The sequence below is a fragment of the Aethalodelphis obliquidens genome, unplaced genomic scaffold (assembly GCF_003676395.1).
Source record: "Aethalodelphis obliquidens isolate GAN/ISIS:26980383/991018 unplaced genomic scaffold, ASM367639v1 scaffold4, whole genome shotgun sequence".
Lineage (NCBI taxonomy): Eukaryota > Metazoa > Chordata > Mammalia > Artiodactyla > Delphinidae > Aethalodelphis > Aethalodelphis obliquidens.
In genome coordinates, this window is record NW_020837948.1 from 18,097,728 (window position 1) to 18,115,982 (window position 18,255).

An 18,255-nucleotide genomic window follows, 5' to 3' on the forward strand; every position below is an offset into this window, starting at 1 on the left:
CTCAGTAAAATATATTTTATTTACAAGCCAGGCCTAGCTTCCTACGCTCTCTAATCACAAACTACTCCTCTAGTGGATATTTGCCATGTTTAGCCATCCAGGGTACTTAGAAGATCCATTTTGTGTTTAGAGAATTTCCTAAATTCTAAGTTTTCGGGTTAGTAGGCTCCTCTTTGGTGAACCAATACCATCAGCCTCTAAGCCTGGTTCTTTAACTCTCCTGAAATGCTGTAACCTTTGCACTATCCTTTAATTGAATCCTTTACTACTTGAACTACAGTAGATTCTGTTAAACACAGCAAGAACCAGAATAAATTCTAACTTTTTCTAGGTAGAGTTGGCCAGAACTACCCTATCCCTGCCAGCTATAGCAGTCTTCATTAACCTGTGGCTTTGCCCTTTATAATATCATTAAATTCAAGAGAGAAGCTTTTAACTAAAGTTCAATATATATTAGATGTTATTTTTACTTTTCAAGTCTTAGAAGAATTTCTCATCTTCAAAAAGTTCTGCTAAATACATCGAACTCTCAAGTTTGTTTCTTATTTGAACTCTGAAAACACAAACTGCCTATACGATGCAATTGCCCTCGCTGAATATAAATTGCTTTTCCAAGGGAACAGAGGGAGCTGATCTTTACTGGGTATGCACTATGGGTTATAAATTGAGATAAATGCTTTATATACATTATGCCATTTGATTTTCCCATTTTAACTCCAAAAATGAGTTTTCTATTTTTATTTTATAGATGAAGCAAGGCTCACAGAAATTATTTAATTTTTCACACAGCCAGGACTCACACACAAGTCTGTGGAATTTCAGCTATTTTCATTCCTATACCGCACAATACAGATCTCATTTTTTAGATCCATCTTATAAAATATTGAGTACTATGTCAGAGGTAATATGTTATATTTCAGGCAAAGCCTCAGGGCAAGATAGTTCCCATGGAAACATGGGACAGCAGAAAAAGAAAAACTCTGAAGCTTGAATGAGCTCACACATTGGAATAGGATAGGCCTGGTTGGTAGGTCCTTAGCAGCTGGGTCCTAGGTGTACTGCCTGACACATAACAGCCTCATTCACAGAGCAGAAAATGGTTTGCATTATTCTAATGATGGCCACTAGACCAATTTTTTCATTGGCTAGCAGCAAGAAACCAGAATTATAGCCAGCCATAAATAAGCCATAAATGGACCATGAGGTCACTTCTTCTTATTCATTAAACTATTATTAGGTACTGAGGATAGAGAATAATTGATGTTTGGGATTCTGACCATCAGCAGCAGAGATCAGCCAATGAGTCTTAAAATCACAGCAGAATAAAATTTCTAAAATAAGGGGAGATATGGAGAATCAGAGTGGTAAACAAGTTGTAACCTAGAGGTAGGAATTTAGGTACAATATAGGCAAGAATTGGGGATGATGGAACAAGTACTTGTAGCACAATGATAGATTCAGTAGTCACCATCAACATCAGGCTCTACAGCTAGATATACACCTTATGGGAATTTCAGTAATGACCCCTTTACTTAGTTCCATGGTCTTAGATTTTAACAGAATTCCAGAGTCTCAGATTCAAGAAGAGGACATATGGTTCTCTGTAGTGTGTTTCATAACTTTCCACTAAACTCACTATAAAAACATAGTACTGAATAATTTACTGTTCAATTCTGCTTCCAACTCTTAATGTACCTCCTAAGGCCAAGATTGTTCTTAAACAATATATCATAATATTATCTTATCAAACTACTGAATTTGGTCTTTTTTCTTGGTTGGGGAGAGTGAATATTTTATTTTAAATCTTTTGAATATAGGTTTCATATTTGGAAGTGGTCAGTTATCAGCATAGCGATTGGTAATCATTGGATAGAAGAGTAATCTTTTTGAAGACAAACTTTGTGCTTTTTAAAATAAACTTGGACCTACTATATTGATGTTGTGTGTGAAATTTGAAAAGACTGTAGAGCTCCTTATGGGTAATATGTATGCTTCTAATGGATTTTCACATACTTTTAGATTTTCTAAGTAGCAATTAAATTTCCACACAGATAGAGGTGTCAAAATCTGGGAATCAAATTGAATGCTCAGTCATCATCACATCAAATGGTTAAGATTTCTCTTAATTTATTCTTATCATCCCACCCTCAATATGCAGACACCCCTTATGTAGACAATGCCCAATCACTGATTTTATATTGGTCCCTTTTTTTTCTCTACTCCTTTCTGTAGTGTATAGTGATTTCTGCAAAAATTACCAACACAGATCCCACATCTAAGACACATGCACCTTTCCTCGGTACATACAATACTCTAATTTTATGTTGTACTGAATTATAAAAGTGATAATAATAGTGAGAAATTCAATAACATGCAAAGAGAAATTATTTAGACCAGGGATCAGCAAACTTTGTTTATAGAGGTTCAGAAAAATAAACATATTAGGCTTTGCAAGCCATACAGTCACTGTCACAACTACTCAACTTTGTTGTTGTAGCTCAAAAGCGGCCACATACAATAAACAAACAAGTGTGGCCATGTTCCAATAAAAAGTTGTCAAGCAGATTTAGTCTGTGGGCCATAGTTTGCTGATCTCTGATTTAGACACCATCTACAAGAACACTGCAGTTTATTTAACTGTAAAAACTAAAATTACAGGTTGTTTTGACTAGGGATGAAAGAATGAAATCAAAAGTGCCAATTATTCCACATTTAAAGACTACTAAACATAATCGAGCCAGACACAATCCCTGAGGGTCTAACAAGGGTCAATAAAATCTGCACTACTACAATTATCCACATCTTCCTCTCTCATGGCTCCCTGCCACCACTTTACACTCCACTCCCTGACAAACTTAAGAGGAGGGGAAATAAAAAAAAAAGGAGAGATATAACACAAATGTAAAAGCTTTCTCCTTTATGGGAACTATGTCAGTGGTGAGAAAATGTGTCCCTCTGGATAAAGTAAGGAAGCATTTCCCATCTCCTCAAGTCAAGTTTCATGGTACGAAGGTCTAGCTTAACCCCTCACAAAGATTTGAGGTACTAAGAAGAAAGGAAAATGATCACTTCATCCCTGGCTGGGTAACTCATGTGCTGTAGAATCCTGAGTTCTAACCTGTACCACAGTTAGAGGGAGGTTGATCGTAAGGAGGTAGTTCTTAAGAGCACTTGACATATAACCATTGCAATTTGAGGCAGGATATAAACATTGAGCTCAGTATCCATTTCTAGTCTATAAATTTCTAGCACTTGAAACTTCTTGGAAATGCCTGGGTTAAAAAAAATGAATAAAGGAACCGATTATAGTATTCTTGTGAAAAAGTACAATCTTCCTCCCCATCTCAATCTTAGTTATTGGAAGCCTTCCCTCAAAACCTGCAGAAAAGGGACTTGGAAAAGATCACAAACATCAGAAGAGGTGGCAAGCACTAGAAAACACCCAGGGCCATCAAGTCTATTGAGTAGACAATTTACCCAAGAATAAGCTGGAGACATGTACCTCCAGTGAGATTGAAGGAGAATCAACCAATTCTCTCTGAAAAGTTCCTCAGTAATCAAAGGGAATTGGATGAAATGGAACTATTCCCAGAGAAACTTGCAAACTTCCCACACAAAAACAATCACAGGGGGGCTTCCCTGGTGGTCCAGTGGTTAAGAATCCACCTTCCAATGCAGCAGACAAGGGTTCAATCCCTGGTCAGGGAACTAAGATCTCACATGTCATGGGGAAACTAAGCCCACGCACTGCAACTACTGGGTCCACACACCACAACTACTGAGCCCACGCGCCACAACTACTTGAGCCCACGTGCTCTGGAGCCTACGTGCCACAACTAGAGGAGCCCGTATGCCACAATGAAGTGAAGCCCAGCACAGCCAAAATAAAAAGCAAACAAAAAAAACAAACAATCACATTGGTGGAGGTAGAATCCACCACAGAAGATGAACTCTGACAAATTGACACCTCCCCATGATCAATACAAATTTTCTTATATTAAGAACAACATTCTCTCATGTCTGTGTGACTCCAAATCTGGTAATAGCTGAAAGATATGAGAGATGTGTTTATCATAGGTGTCCATGCTTTCCCCCTTTACTCCAAGCAGAGATACAACTCAAGCCTATGATCAGGAAGAAAAGGAAGATAAATTTAAATTCAGTTCAAGACTAAACTCTCATAATGACTTAGACTTTTATTACTTAAAGAAGAAATGAAAATTCTTCTGTTAAGGGATATGAAAGGACATACTTTTTATGTCATGCTTGGAAACAAAAAAATTAATATTTCATATTTATTCCTAATAGACCAACTCAGTATAAAACCCACAGAATCATGGTCAGTTCATTCAGAATATTCAAAACAATTATAAGATGATCTACAGAATACTTGTTTCATAACAAGAAAAATTTCAGCTATAGTTAAGCTTAATGTACATAATAGACATATATATTTTACCTAGACCACCAACACATAACATGGATCCCAAATATGTACATTGCTTTAGTGTGTTCCTTCAAGAAAGTAAGAAAATTGTGAATGTATTTCTGTTCCACCCATTTATCATGATTTCTAGAATATCCAGGTTAAATTCCCCTGAAAATATTTCATTTACATAAGTCACCTAAAACTCAAGTAAGAGTCAAGGAGCAGTCTTTGAGATCTGGACATGTTTGAAGTAGCATTGCATTCTCAAACTATAAAAGTAGCTTAGGGCTCCCCTGGTGGCGCAGTGGTTGAGAGTCCGCCTGCCGGTGCAGGGGACACAGGTTCGTGCCCCGGTCTGGGAAGATCCCACATGCCATGGAGCGGCTGGGCCCGTGAGCTGTGGCCGCTGGGCCTGTGCGTCCGGAGCCTGTGCTCCACAACGGGAGAAGCCGCAACAGTGAGAGGCCCACGTACCGCAAAAAAAAAAAAAAAAAAAAGTAGCTTATTCTGTGACTATATAACTAAGGCAATAATACCATCATCATGTACCAAGGTGATGAGTATACCATAGCCGTTGGTTATTCACTATTTGGTAGTTCACAATGAAGTTTCAATTACTATGGGATCAGTTACTCAATATGAGGGCAGTAAAGGAACCAGACCTTTTAAGTACCATGTGAGTATTAAGTACCTTGTCTCATAAAATCCTTTAACCAAACAGTTCTGCTTTTAAGAGCAATGTTAATATCCAAACACTGCAATTTATTGCCCTTAGAACATGACATAAAAGTTATATATGGTACCCAGCAAGGAAATGAAAGATTTTTATAACACAATTTAATTCTATCAGTCAAGGGAACCATTTTAACAGAAAGTATTATCCTGAAGGCATCTAGGAAAAAACAATCCTGTGTTAAAAACTGAGAGGTACATAAATGCAAAAATACAACCTTATTTTTCAACATACCTCAATATTGTATGACTGTATGACAAGTATGGGTATTCTAGAGATTTGAGCAAAGATATAAGACTGAGTTCTAAGGTAAGAGTAAAGGACAATAATATATTGAGTAATCTGATAGATGAATGTCTTCTGAATACTTAGCATAGATATATAGAACACAAAGCAAGAAACAAAAAAGCAAACAACTTTAGCTACAAATGTAGATGCCATGTGATACAAAAACATTGTGATGATAATATATGGCCATTAGCATGAAGCTTTCAATAAATGTGATGGGTTAAACTTCTGTTAATTTCTGTTTCTTTCTATATTTAAAGGATATAAAGTTACACAGACAAAACAACAAGAAAGAAGTTGACAAAATGACAGCAGGTTAAAGATATCAAAAAATGATAGCAGATTAAAGTTTTAGAAAACAGGAAGCAGAATAGCTAGAGATAGTTGGCAAACTCATATACATATAAACATCTTAAGATTTTTTCCCCAATTCCACCCAACACAGGACTACTTATCATCCATCCTGGCAGACACTTAGAAAGTCAACCTATGAAAGTTAGATCTAGGAATTTTCTGGACTTGGGGATACTGGGCAGAACTGAGTATGAGGCAGCTATACTAAACTATGATAATTCATTGTAAATCTAGATTGTAAAAAGGGAAATGTTCCAATTCCCTATGCAACTCCTAAAACAGATTTATCTCCCAGGCTGGAAAATGAAAGATTGCCAAAATATCAGAGTGACCCATAATAGAATTAAAAAAATTAAAAGTAGTGTGATTATGTTAGGACCTGGCATGAGAAATTGTACCTCGTCCACTGTGACCCTCCCTATACTGTTGATGGCAATACTGACTATATGATTTGATTTGTTCAGTAAGAAGTAACCAGAGGTAGCACTTCCCAAAGAAGTAGTTAAAGCCATTTCTTGATTGAGCATATTTCTTTTTCCTTTGTTGTGAGATCTGGCAGACTAGGTACCACAGTAAAGACAACATTGAGTAGAGCCACCCAAGAGCAGCTTTGGACAACTGACAGGAGTGAAAAAATAAGGATATGACTTAAAAAACAAAAATTAAAATAAAAACAAACAAAAAAAATCCAAAAACACAGAGCCACACCAACTCACAGTACAATGATATTTCAGAATCCAATGAAAAAATGAAAGGTATAAAAATTTCCAGAGAGTAAAAAAGGGAACGAGGTGACTGCTAAATATGATACTAATAATCAGTTTTGTGAAAGGCATCTGATTATTCAACTAACTGGAACACTGAAAGCTAGAAGACAGTGAATCCATGCTTTGAAAATCTTGGTGGGAAATTATTTCCAAACTTGATGTCTATACCCAGTCAAATTATCCATAAAATGTGATAGAGAGATACATTTTCAGACAGTATCTCAGAAAAACTCCATTCTTCGGCTATTGAATAAAGCTTGTGCTGTTCCAGTCTCAGAATCGGTTTTTGTCACTGGCTCCTATGAACCATGGAAAGCTTCTAGAAGATGCATTCCACCAAAATAATATAATAAACCAAGAAAGAGAAAGACATGGTGTTGTATAATAAAGAATTTGACCTTTATCTCTGGTTCCTGAAAGGGAGACTAAATCCTTGGAATTTCTCAAGTAATAGGAATGTCTTTGTTAATCATGAACCCTTAGATCACACCTCAGTTTATGTTAAAGAGATGAGTGCTGGGGGCTGGTCAATAAAAAGGCCAACCGTGTAATCAGAGGGTTTGGGTTTTGAGACAGCCCAAACTCCCAGGAGGGAAAGAGTACTGGAAAGTGAATTCAATCATGTGGCCAGTGATTCAATCAATTATGCCTACATAATGAAACCAAAAAAAACACTGTACACCAATGCTCACTGGAATTTCCTGGTTGGCGAACACCTTAATGTGCTTGGAGGGTGATGCACACTGATTCCATGGGGAGAAGGCATGAAAGCTCTGGGTTTGGGACTCTCCCAGACCCTGCCCATTTTATCCTCTATAATTGAAATTTAATAGTAAACAAAACAAACAACAAAAAAAAGCACTTTCCTGAGTTCTCTGAGTCATTCTACCAAATCACTGAAGCTATCGAATTTGTAGACAGTTGGTCAAAGTTGCGAGTGGCCTGGGGACCCCCAAAGTGCAACTGTTGTCTGAAGTGAGGACAATTGGGAACCACGTCCTTTAACTTTGGGGGTCTGTGTTAACTTTGAGTGATTATCAGAATTGTATTATAGTACAACATTTGGTGTCGTAATGGCACCATGGCTGTTGCCCCAGGGTCATACCCCTGCCCCTCCCTTGAGTGGAAACCAATTAATCTTATCTAAGATTCAGGAGGAAGCTACAAAGAGAATAAAACAAGAATTGGTTAGAACCAACAAGGCCCAAGATGGCAGAAGGTTTGACTTCCAGTAATCTTTGAGCCTCATTAGATGCTCACTATAATACACTGCCCTGCCAGATAACACACCCACCAGTACCACAACAGCTGACAATTGCCACAACAACAATTGGAAAATCCCATACAAGGACTAAAAAGGAGAGTTGCATCAGTTCTAGGTTCAAACCATGTCCCTGTTCTCAGATAACTCATGAATATTCCTCCCACTCTTTCCAATTCCCTTCCTTTTACTTTGACCCTCCTATATATTTGGTGTCTCCACCAGAATTGTGTTGAGAAGTTGATTTGTGAACTCACTTCCCACTTCTCCATTCTTCAGCCATTGAATAAAGCTTGTGCTGTTCCAGTCTCAGCATCAGTTTTTGTCACTGGTTGCATGCATCTGATTGGAAAGAGAGGCTCCCTGGCCGAGACAAAGGGTCTTGGCCCAGGCTAGAACCTCAGTGCAGGTCTAGTCAACCAATGTGGTAATAAGAATACAAAGAATTCAGAAAATACAAGAGACAACATAAGAATTCCAAGGTTGCTTATATGAGGAAGCTCCAGGGTTGGCAGCTTGAAAAAGGTTTAAAGAGAAACCACCCCAGAGCATAGGATGAAGGAGGGCTCCAAGAAAAACCAAACTGATAGATGACCTGATGGTTTGGATTATATATAGAGGATATTCTTGATTCCTTGATAAATTTTGATTGAATTGGTGAAAGTTACATTAAAAAAATTAGCAAATAATAAAGGGCAATTATTTACTCCAGGTAAATCCTAAAATTATAGAGAATAAAAATCATATTATGTGTCTCAGCTCTAAATGATAAAGGCATTAAATTTAATCATCTCCCAATCTGTTTTAGAAATATGGGGAGTAAAGCTTTGAAATGAGAGAAATAAGTGCCCATCTTCCACCTCTTTATTAGCAAATCAATATGTATTGTCCAAAATTAAAAATTCTATAGTATAAAGCACATTAGTTTGAAATATGAAGGTAAAAACCATAAATACTAAGTAAAAGTGCTGAAAACACCACCTCTGGGAAATGAGTCCCAGAACTGTGCTAGAGTGATTTAGAGTCTAGATCTCTGTAAAGATCCAAAATTCATTGGTGATTCAGAATTCAAAACTTAGAAATTTTCCATTTAGAGAAGCAACAAGGTACAAAAATAATAAATATTATGTTACACATCCAAAGGAGTTTTGGGCAGCATCCTATAACCATATATATTCACACTTCTGAAATAAAACATTTGAATGTTCACAGTTCATGGATTACAAAAAAAAAAAAAAACGGTTATAAATAGCTTCCTGATTCTTTAAGCAAGGTTTAGGTATGGAATTAATTTTTAAACATCTTGCATTTTTCTAAGTTTTTTGAAAATTAGAATTGTAGAGAGGAATTTCTTACCTGTTTGGATGAAACTTTTATTTTTAAAACCATGTATCAATACATCCTATCATTTGCTAACAATTCAGATCTTGAAAGACAAATAGGTAAAGAGTAGATAATGATATAATTAGAAAAAATGAAAATGGTGTGGCTACTCATTTTCAGATAAACATGCAGGCTTATAAAATAGGGTTGGTGAAGAAATGAAAGGAAAGGCAAAGAAAAGGCTTGAGTTTTGTGTCCTTGATGCTAAAGGAGCCAGATAAAGTGTCAGCCCATTTAGTGAGTATAAAGGATAGATAAAAAAATTTGAGTGTGTAAAGGTACATTTTTAGAATAATATAATGAGTTCTATTTATCTTCAAAGAAAATATTACAATAAGTTAATTGCATTATATATATTAAACTTATAAAAGATTCCAATGATCAATATGTACAGACCACTTGAACAACTTTACAGTGGTTGAGAGGAACCTGGTTTCAAAGAATATTTCTTTAATGATTTTAGCGTTCCTACATTAGGATAGCATAGTGTGCAGGAAAGGGTTAACCTAGCAGGCCAGAGTTGCTCAAACCCTGCACATTCTCAAGAAAGGCTTTCTTTTCCCCCCAGGACTGGCCCTTAACTGGCTCATAACTGCTGAGCTTTGGAAGATTTTGCCTGAGAACAGTGTTTTGTATGCTTGTAGCTTCGGGCTACTCTGTACAAATTTGACCAAAGTGTTTACGCTAACAATGTGATTTATGGTAAACACGTATTTTTTCTTTGAGGTTCTGGAGTCTGAGTAGCAGACCAGCTGCATATATAAGTCACAGGCAATGAATGGCTGCCTACCTGCCTGACCACTAATAAAAAATGGCTGGGCACCAAGGCTCAGGTGAGCTTCCCTGGTTGGCAACACTTCCCACATGTTGTCATACATCATTGATGGGATATACAACATCTATGGGATGATTAAGTGATCCTGTGAGACTTCACTTGGAGGATACCTAGAAGTTTATACCTGGTTTCTCCCAGACCTTCCCCCATGTGCTTTTTCCCTTTGCTGATTTTCATCTGTATCCTTTCACTGTCATAAACTGTAACTATGAATACAAGAGCTTCCGAATCCTTTGCATCCATCAAGTGAATCATTTAGTCTGAGGGTGGTCTTGGGGGTCCCCGACACTTGGGGTGTTAGAGATTATCCTAAATAACAAAAATTTGGCCATGCTTAAGTGTGTGTTTGATTCCAGAAAACTAGGTTAATATGACCTCTTTTTTTTTGTTAAAGTTGCCAGCTACTGTTTCTCTTACTATAAATTTCTTTTAACTTTAGATATATTTTGCTGTTGCCTTACATACTAATAGCCTACTTGGAGTCTAAAGCGCTGTCAGTAGAGTAGGAGTCACCCATGAGCTATACCTCTAAGCAGATCCATTACCTCACCAATCTTCCAGATAAAATTTATTCCCGAGTTTTGCTATGATTCCTGATAAGTAATATGTACCATACAGGAAAAACTATTAAGCCTTCCAGCTGGGTTCAAGCAGAATCTCATTTTTGCTACAAGTAAGGTGAAATTGGTAGCAACCAGTACCAAGAACAAATACACATTTCTTTTATCTAACTCATAGTGCTATTTAGAAGAGTGACCAAAATGAAGTATATGAGAAGGGCTTTGCAAACTCAATAATGTTGTTAGTTATCATCATTACTATGTGTCTATGGATTAAAGCAGTTGCCAACTTGTTCAATTGATCTCTTTCACTCACATTTGACTCCCTCTTTAGCTCCATAATGAAGAAAGGATCATCTGAGATTTGTGTTTGGATGATGTCCCAGTGACAAGGAAAAGGATTTTCAGAGTAATATCCTGCTTAAGAAGGTAGCATGGGTTTCCACCTTGTGCTAACAAGGTCTGCAACGAGGTTTCCCAGAGTCAGGGTCAATAAATTCCTAAGCTGTGTGTTATCCGATGGTTGGAATGGCCCATGTTCTCAAAGGAATTTCTAATTTGAAGAGTAGTTAGAAAAAGATTCTGACTAATGAGCCTATGTTTTCAAGGTTGAGCCCAGAGTGTGGGGAGACTAAATTCTTATGTGTAAACAAAGCTGCATCTGTGTGATCATTAATTGAAACCCTTCTCTAATACATAATTGATGATTTATAATTTTTGTCTTTGAGCAGTTGTTTCTCCCAAGCATGCGCTGCCCCTTGCTGTGTTGTCTGGTCCTTCAACATCTTGTTACAGTAACAAGAAGCAAGCCTGCAGGGAGAGCATCCAGTCTTTCCCTCCTGCTGAGCTTTCAAAGCCAGCTTCTATGAAAATGTATTTTACATGTAGAAAAAGATTATCGTAAACTGTGAAAATCATGCCTTGAAAATACTATTCTAAGTGAAATCACTGTTTTATTTTCCTAGATAAAAATAATAAATTGTAATTTGGAAAGGAAAACAATTCTAAGTTCTCTACAAAGCACCTACTCCTTTCTTTTCTTTTTTTTTTTTTTTTTTTGCTTTATGCGGGCCTCTCACTGTTGTGGCCTCTCCCGTTGCGGAGCACAGGCTCCGGACGCGCAGGCTCAGCGGCCATGGCTCATGGGCCTAGACGCTCCACAGCATGTGGGATCTTCCTGGACCGGGGCATGAACCCGTGTCCCCTGCATCGGCAAGCGGACTCTCAACCACTGCGCCACCAGGGAAGCCCTTCCTTTCTTTCTTTACCTTGTATCTCACATATAGAAGCCTCTTAGCATTAAGGGGAGTAGAGTTCAGCCCACCTTCCTCAGCAGGACATAGAAAGGTATCCCTTATAAAGGCAGATAAGAAAGTGCTGGCATGAGTAAAATGGAGCAACAGAGCATTTGTCTGATCTTCCTCCTCTTCCCCGTATATTTTCTCCTTTCCTCTTCCTCTCCTCTTCTATTTGCATCCCGCAGGACTTAATTTTAAAAATGAAAGGTATTATTGTGGGAGACACAGAGACTATTACCAATGCAAATTCAGTGAAGAAATATGACCATGAATTGTTTACATCACCTAGGACTATCCTATTACCATGAAGAGTAGCCTAAGAAAAGCAAAACGAAATCAACTTTTTTCAACATGATTATACAAAGGTGAAAATCGAATGCTAAAAGCAATGTTACTGATTTTATTTTCCTCTGCCAATACTCTGTCATAAATTTAAAATCTTATTTTACTTCCAGAACAAATTCCATGTGTCAATTTGCATCCTATTTCGTCATTCAACAGTAGTGTTTTGTGTTGTGTCTACTACATGCCAGACACTCTTCTATGCACTAGGGATACAGCATTTAACAAAACAGACAACACTCTGTCATGGTAGAATCTGTGTTCTAAGGGAAAGATTAGACAACACACAAAAGGAATAAACAGGTTAGATAGTTTACTTGAAAGTAACAAGTACTTTGCAAAGAAAGAAAGCAGGCTGATGTACTGGAGACAGGAAGCGAAAGAGCAACAGGACCTGAGTCGAAGAAGTAAGGAAGCTCAGCTCACGGTGGGCTTTGCCAAGGAATCCTTATGACTCTGGCTTTTACTGTGAATCAAAGGAGACATCCATTGGGCTATTAAACAGGTGAGTAACATTATCTCAACTAAGAATTTTTAAAAGATCACTGTGACATGAAATTACAAGAATGAAAATTATTTATAACCACAAGTCGTTTTTCCTTTTAGAAGCCTCAGGATCTAAATTCTTTATGGTGTTAAGTTGAATGTCACGGAATGGATCAGCAGACTGGATTCACAAAATCTGGAGGCAAAAGTTTTGGTCCAAAACTAAAGAAGGCTGAGGCAAACAAGTTATTTAGAAAAGTGTCCCTGCAGTATCAAGAAATTGCTTGAGGAAATAAAACACCAGTGGAATCATTCCATCTCTGCTTTCTTCCTAAAAGAGTCTCCTGTATATTTTATTCCTCTCACCTCACACATCCCCCTGGTGGCTGTTGTTCATCCAGGCTTCATAGTCTGAACACACCTGTTATCAAGAACATTCCCTGGTGGTGCAGTGGTTGAGAGTCCGCCTGCTGATGCAGGGGACACGGGTTCGTGCCTTGGTCCGGGAAGATCCCACATGCCGCGGAGTGGCTGGGCCCGTGAGCCATGGCCGCTGAGCCTGCGCTCCGCAACGGGAGAGGCCACAACAGTGAAAGGCCCGCATACCGCAAAAAAAAAAAAAAAAAAAGAACATTCTGTGGTCACGCCACCTTAGAACACATTATCCCCTCGTCTCTGCTTCAGAACAACTTAATTCATATATTGCAGTTCTCTTTGATGCAGCCATTTTTCTAAAATGCTGTTTTAGAGACTTCTCTCACTTCTATTCCACAAGTGTTTTGAAGTACTTATTGTGCCTTAACCTCTTCATAGATACTCTTTAAAATAGAGGATCTTAAGAAGGCACAATCTCAATTGCTAACATCTAGGATAAAGACATGCAGCATGCTTTTCTACCCTTCCTAAAAATGTTATACGAAATAAAACTATTTTATTAATCAACTAATTAAAAAAGCTTTTATGTACTGCTTAATAAATCTACATGCAATCACTGTCCCAGAGTTTTAGACTTAAAAATGATGCACTCCTAGCTTTTTAAAAGCTCACAGTCCAGTGCAGTAGAAAGACAATAAGCAGACAAATGTGGATCAGAGAGATACAGTCAGAGATGGGAACACATAGGATTATTACAAGTTCCACGAGACATCAGACAGCTTAAAGAGTCTTTGGATTAAATTGTGCCCCTCTCCAAAATTTATAGATTCAGTTCTAACCTCAAATGTGACTGTATTTGGAGATAAGGGCTTTTAAGGATGTAATTAAGGTTAAATGAGGTCATAAAGGTGGAACACAAATATAATAGGAGTGGTGTCCTTATAAAAATATGAAGACACCAGGCACATGTGCACAGAGAAAAGACCATGTGAGGACACAGAGAGAATGCATGTCTGCAAGCCGAGGAAAGAAGCCTTAGCATAAACCTAATGTGCCAGCACCCTGACCTCAGACCTCCAGCCTCCCAAACTGTGAGAAAATAAATTTTTCTTCTTTAAGATACAGTTTGTGGTATTTTGTTATGACAGCCGGAGCTGACTAAGACAAGGAGATCAAAGACAGCCAGGACTTCAGTAAATAAGACTAGAGCATAGGATGTGGGGAGACATTTGCCGAATGAGGACTGGCTAGCCTTAACTCTGGTAAGATAGGCAGTTGTCAAATCATGAAGATAGTCTCTAAGTTTGGGCTGAAGACTTAGAGAGAAGTCAAACCAAAACAAGTTTAGGAAAAGAGTACTAGTTAGTTGCAACTGGTTATGGATTGCATGCTTGTGTCTCTCCAAAATTCATATGTTGAAACTCCAACCCCCACTGGCCTATTAGGAGGTGGGGGACTTTAGGAGGTAATTAGGTTTAGATGAGGTCATGAGGGTGAAACCCCATAATGGGATTAGTATCCTCTAAGAAGAGGAAAAAGAGACTAGAACTTGCTCTCCCAGCCCTGGGAGGAGACAACTAGAAGGCAGCTGTATGCTAGGCAGGAAGGGGGCCCTCACCCAGCACCAGATCTGCTGGCATTTCCATCTTGAATTTCCAGCTTCCAGAACTGTGAGAAATAAAAGTATTTTTTAAGGCCTCCCAATGTGTGGTATTTTTGTTATAGCAGCCCCAAAATGCTATTGTTATGTGACTGAGACACAAACATAATGTAAAAAAAAAAAGTAGGCTTATTTTAGATAATTCAGTTCTATAACCTGTGCCCAAATAGACAGGATAATCAATTCCAGTGGCGTTTAACACTATATAATAAATGTAGACTTTCATTTATGAAGCAGGAAAGATACTCCATCTCTTTGAACTTCAATTTCTTCATCTACACTAGTTATCACAAAAGTGTCATTCTTTATTATCTCCATAACAACTAAGCAAATAAATGTATCTGTATACAATGAACGGTATGATTAATATTTTGAAGAACCTGCATAAAGATACAGAAATAAACAACACTCAGACAAGTCAGAAACATTAGAGTCATCTGGCTCAACTCTCTCATTTTACAGACAAAAATGAAGTTGATGTAAAATAAAAGGTTAAAGGACCTGCTTAAATGCTGTGAGGCAGCACAGTGATTAGAACTGAAGGGGGCTTATGCTTCCCATATCTGTGATCTGCTTATGGACTCCATAAATGAAAACACATTGCAACAATTCTTATAATTCTTACTGCTAAATACTAAATTATTGCATTTTAGAGACAATATTTTAGGAAGTGTGTAATCTGACTCTATGTCACAGATGCGAGAATTGAGACCTATAATATTTAACTGATGGGAGTAATCTCCTCATAAGTATAGAGCTAGAACTGAGGTATATTGCCTAACAGCCCTGTTGGCTAATACAATGCCTGGTACCCAAACTAGTGGTATAGTAAGGACAGGGTGGTTAGAATAGACAATTGTAGGATGAGTTGTCTGTAGAAAAATTAACTACAATTTGGTTTTTAATTATCACCATGTACCATTAATCCTAAACAATTTCAGTGATTAAAATATATTACCCTGAAAGAAATCTTATTTGTCAACATCCTAAGTAATGTTGAAAATAACAGTTTTTTATAATGTCTATATAAGCTTCAAAATTCCACATATTTATTATTTATCCTTTAGTAGGCATCATGTTCTACATAGAAGGAATCTTGGAGAATTCCCAGTTATACACCTACAGAAGGAGTTTCTGATGCACATGGAATCATTTTCTGTATCAAAAGCACTTGAGACTATGTTCAGCTATTAAGATGGTAAAAATGCATCTTGGTTAACAACTCACCTATAAAGATAATTTGAGTATATTCCTTCCTGCTTTTATTTGGCTTTCATTATGTAGCATATATATTATACATAATATATATACATAGTAAGTGAGGTTGGGAAAGGAAATTCAACAAAAAATTCATCAAGCATTTTGGGGGATAGAACATTTTACTATAAAATATTGAAAAAAATACTTGAAAGCTTTCATAAAAAATGGTACCTAGTTTTTTTCTTCTCTGTGTTTACCACAATGGCTTAGTATAGAAACCACAAGGGCTTATCTCTAAGCTGAGCATGGTGAAAGAAACGCCATGACTAGCAACTTGTCTTCTCCCTTGCATTCTCCATATTCCATCAAAGGATAACCTGACATAACACACACACAACAGCCCCACCACATGCCTGCTGTGTATGAATGTTTGTGTATATATATATATATATATGTATATATATATATATATATATACATATATATATATATATATATGACAGTTTTTCATACCACTTGAAAAATATTTCCAGTTTGACTTCAGGATCAATAACTTACTTTAAAACTTGTTTTAAAATTACCCCACTTATTAAAAATCCCAAAGTTTGAATCTAAACAGCCCAGCAGTCTTATGTTAATACGGATTCACCCGAATTTTAACTATCTGTGTCAATGGACATCCCAAAGTCTATTCACAATGGATTATCCAGACTGGCTCTTTATAGTAGGAGTTTTTAACTTAGACTTTTGTCAAAGTCCATAAATGCTCTAACACTGTATATAAAATGTTATATATGTGCAAATCTTTCTGAGAGGCAATCCATAGCTTTCACCAAATTCTCAGATGCTGGCAATCTAGATGAGTTGAGAAGTCAAAACTACATAAGAACCATTTACTCCTAGATTCAAAGAGTAAGGAAAGTTTCATTTATTAAATCTAGGTGTTAGACACATAGGACTTGTATTTTCTCTAGTTGTCTGTTCAAAATAGTTCATAAGCAAGTTTCTACAGAATGAATTTCTTAAAGACAAAGGCAATACATCAAATTTTCTTTAAATCAAAACCTATCAGTGTTTCAGGGTAAGAGCTTTGTTTGTTTGTTTTACTGTATTAAAATACTGAGTTTATTTCACATGTATATTTTTGCCTCCACACCATTTCCATTTGTCTGACCACCACTAATACTATGTCCTATCATAACATTCCATACATACTTAAAACCAAGCAAAGGGTGGAGTTCCATCTTTAAAAACTAAACAGGTATTTTGGACAATGCATTCTTGGCAATGGAACCTGGATAACATTTATCAGACACGGTAGGGTAAGTTCTCACTCCGTATTATAAAAAGGACAGCCAGATATCAACTGTTACAGAAATGAAATAAGACAGAAAATTTTAACAAACTGTTTAAACTATTTTCTTAAAGAGACTTCCTCCACTGCCAGAGATCTTGAATAGCCTCCTGGTCAGTCATCCAGAAACAATTCTTCACATAATTGATGAATTTGGCTTCCACTTTGGGAAGGGAACCACCTTTTTCTATACTTGCTTGCATTTTTGATTTAATGTCTTCTACAGAGCTCGGTCCTTTTGGTGCTTTAGGAGTTTTTTTCCTGTTTTTTTTAAGGATTCTTGACCTTTTGATCTTGGTGTTGATGGTTTGGAGTCTTTTCCATTCTGGTTTGGTTGGCTGGAGAATTTCGTACAGATTTCTTTACTGTAGCTTTTTCTTCAGCTTCCTTATCATCAAAGTCATCATCATCATCATCTTCGTCATCATCTTCATCATCATCTTCATCTTAATCAGCAGCAAGTTTTACTTTTTTCTGTGGAAACTTTCTACCACTTCCAGGGGCAGAACGCTTTCCAGATATGCTTAGGAGTTTCACATCCTCCTCCTCTTCATCTTCTGATTCTGCATCTTCCTCCATAGCTACTAAGTGCTGTCCACTAATATTCACAGGCCCTGAACCATACTTCAACTGTAAGACCAAAGGTGATGTTATTTCAAAGCCCCCAAGGGAAAAAAATTGGCTGCACATTTTCAAAGTTGCTAGTGTTACTTTAATTGGACTGCTTTCATAATTCACCACCTCTGCTTCGACAACGTGCGATTCATCCTTTGCGCCAGCCCCTAAACCAACCGTTCTTAAAGATAACTGGTGCTCACTTTCATCATTATCCACCTTAAAGTGATAATCTTTGTTGGCCTTTAGTTCACAACTGAAAAGATAGTTCTGGGGCCTCAGGGACCTCATGTCCATGTCCATCGAATCCTCCAT

General features: G+C 37.3%; 1 pseudogene; it reads right to left on the bottom strand.

The window, feature by feature from the left end:
• Nucleotides 1-17,312: 17,312 nt before the first annotated feature.
• Nucleotides 17,313-18,255, bottom strand: LOC113613625 (nucleophosmin pseudogene; annotated as a pseudogene).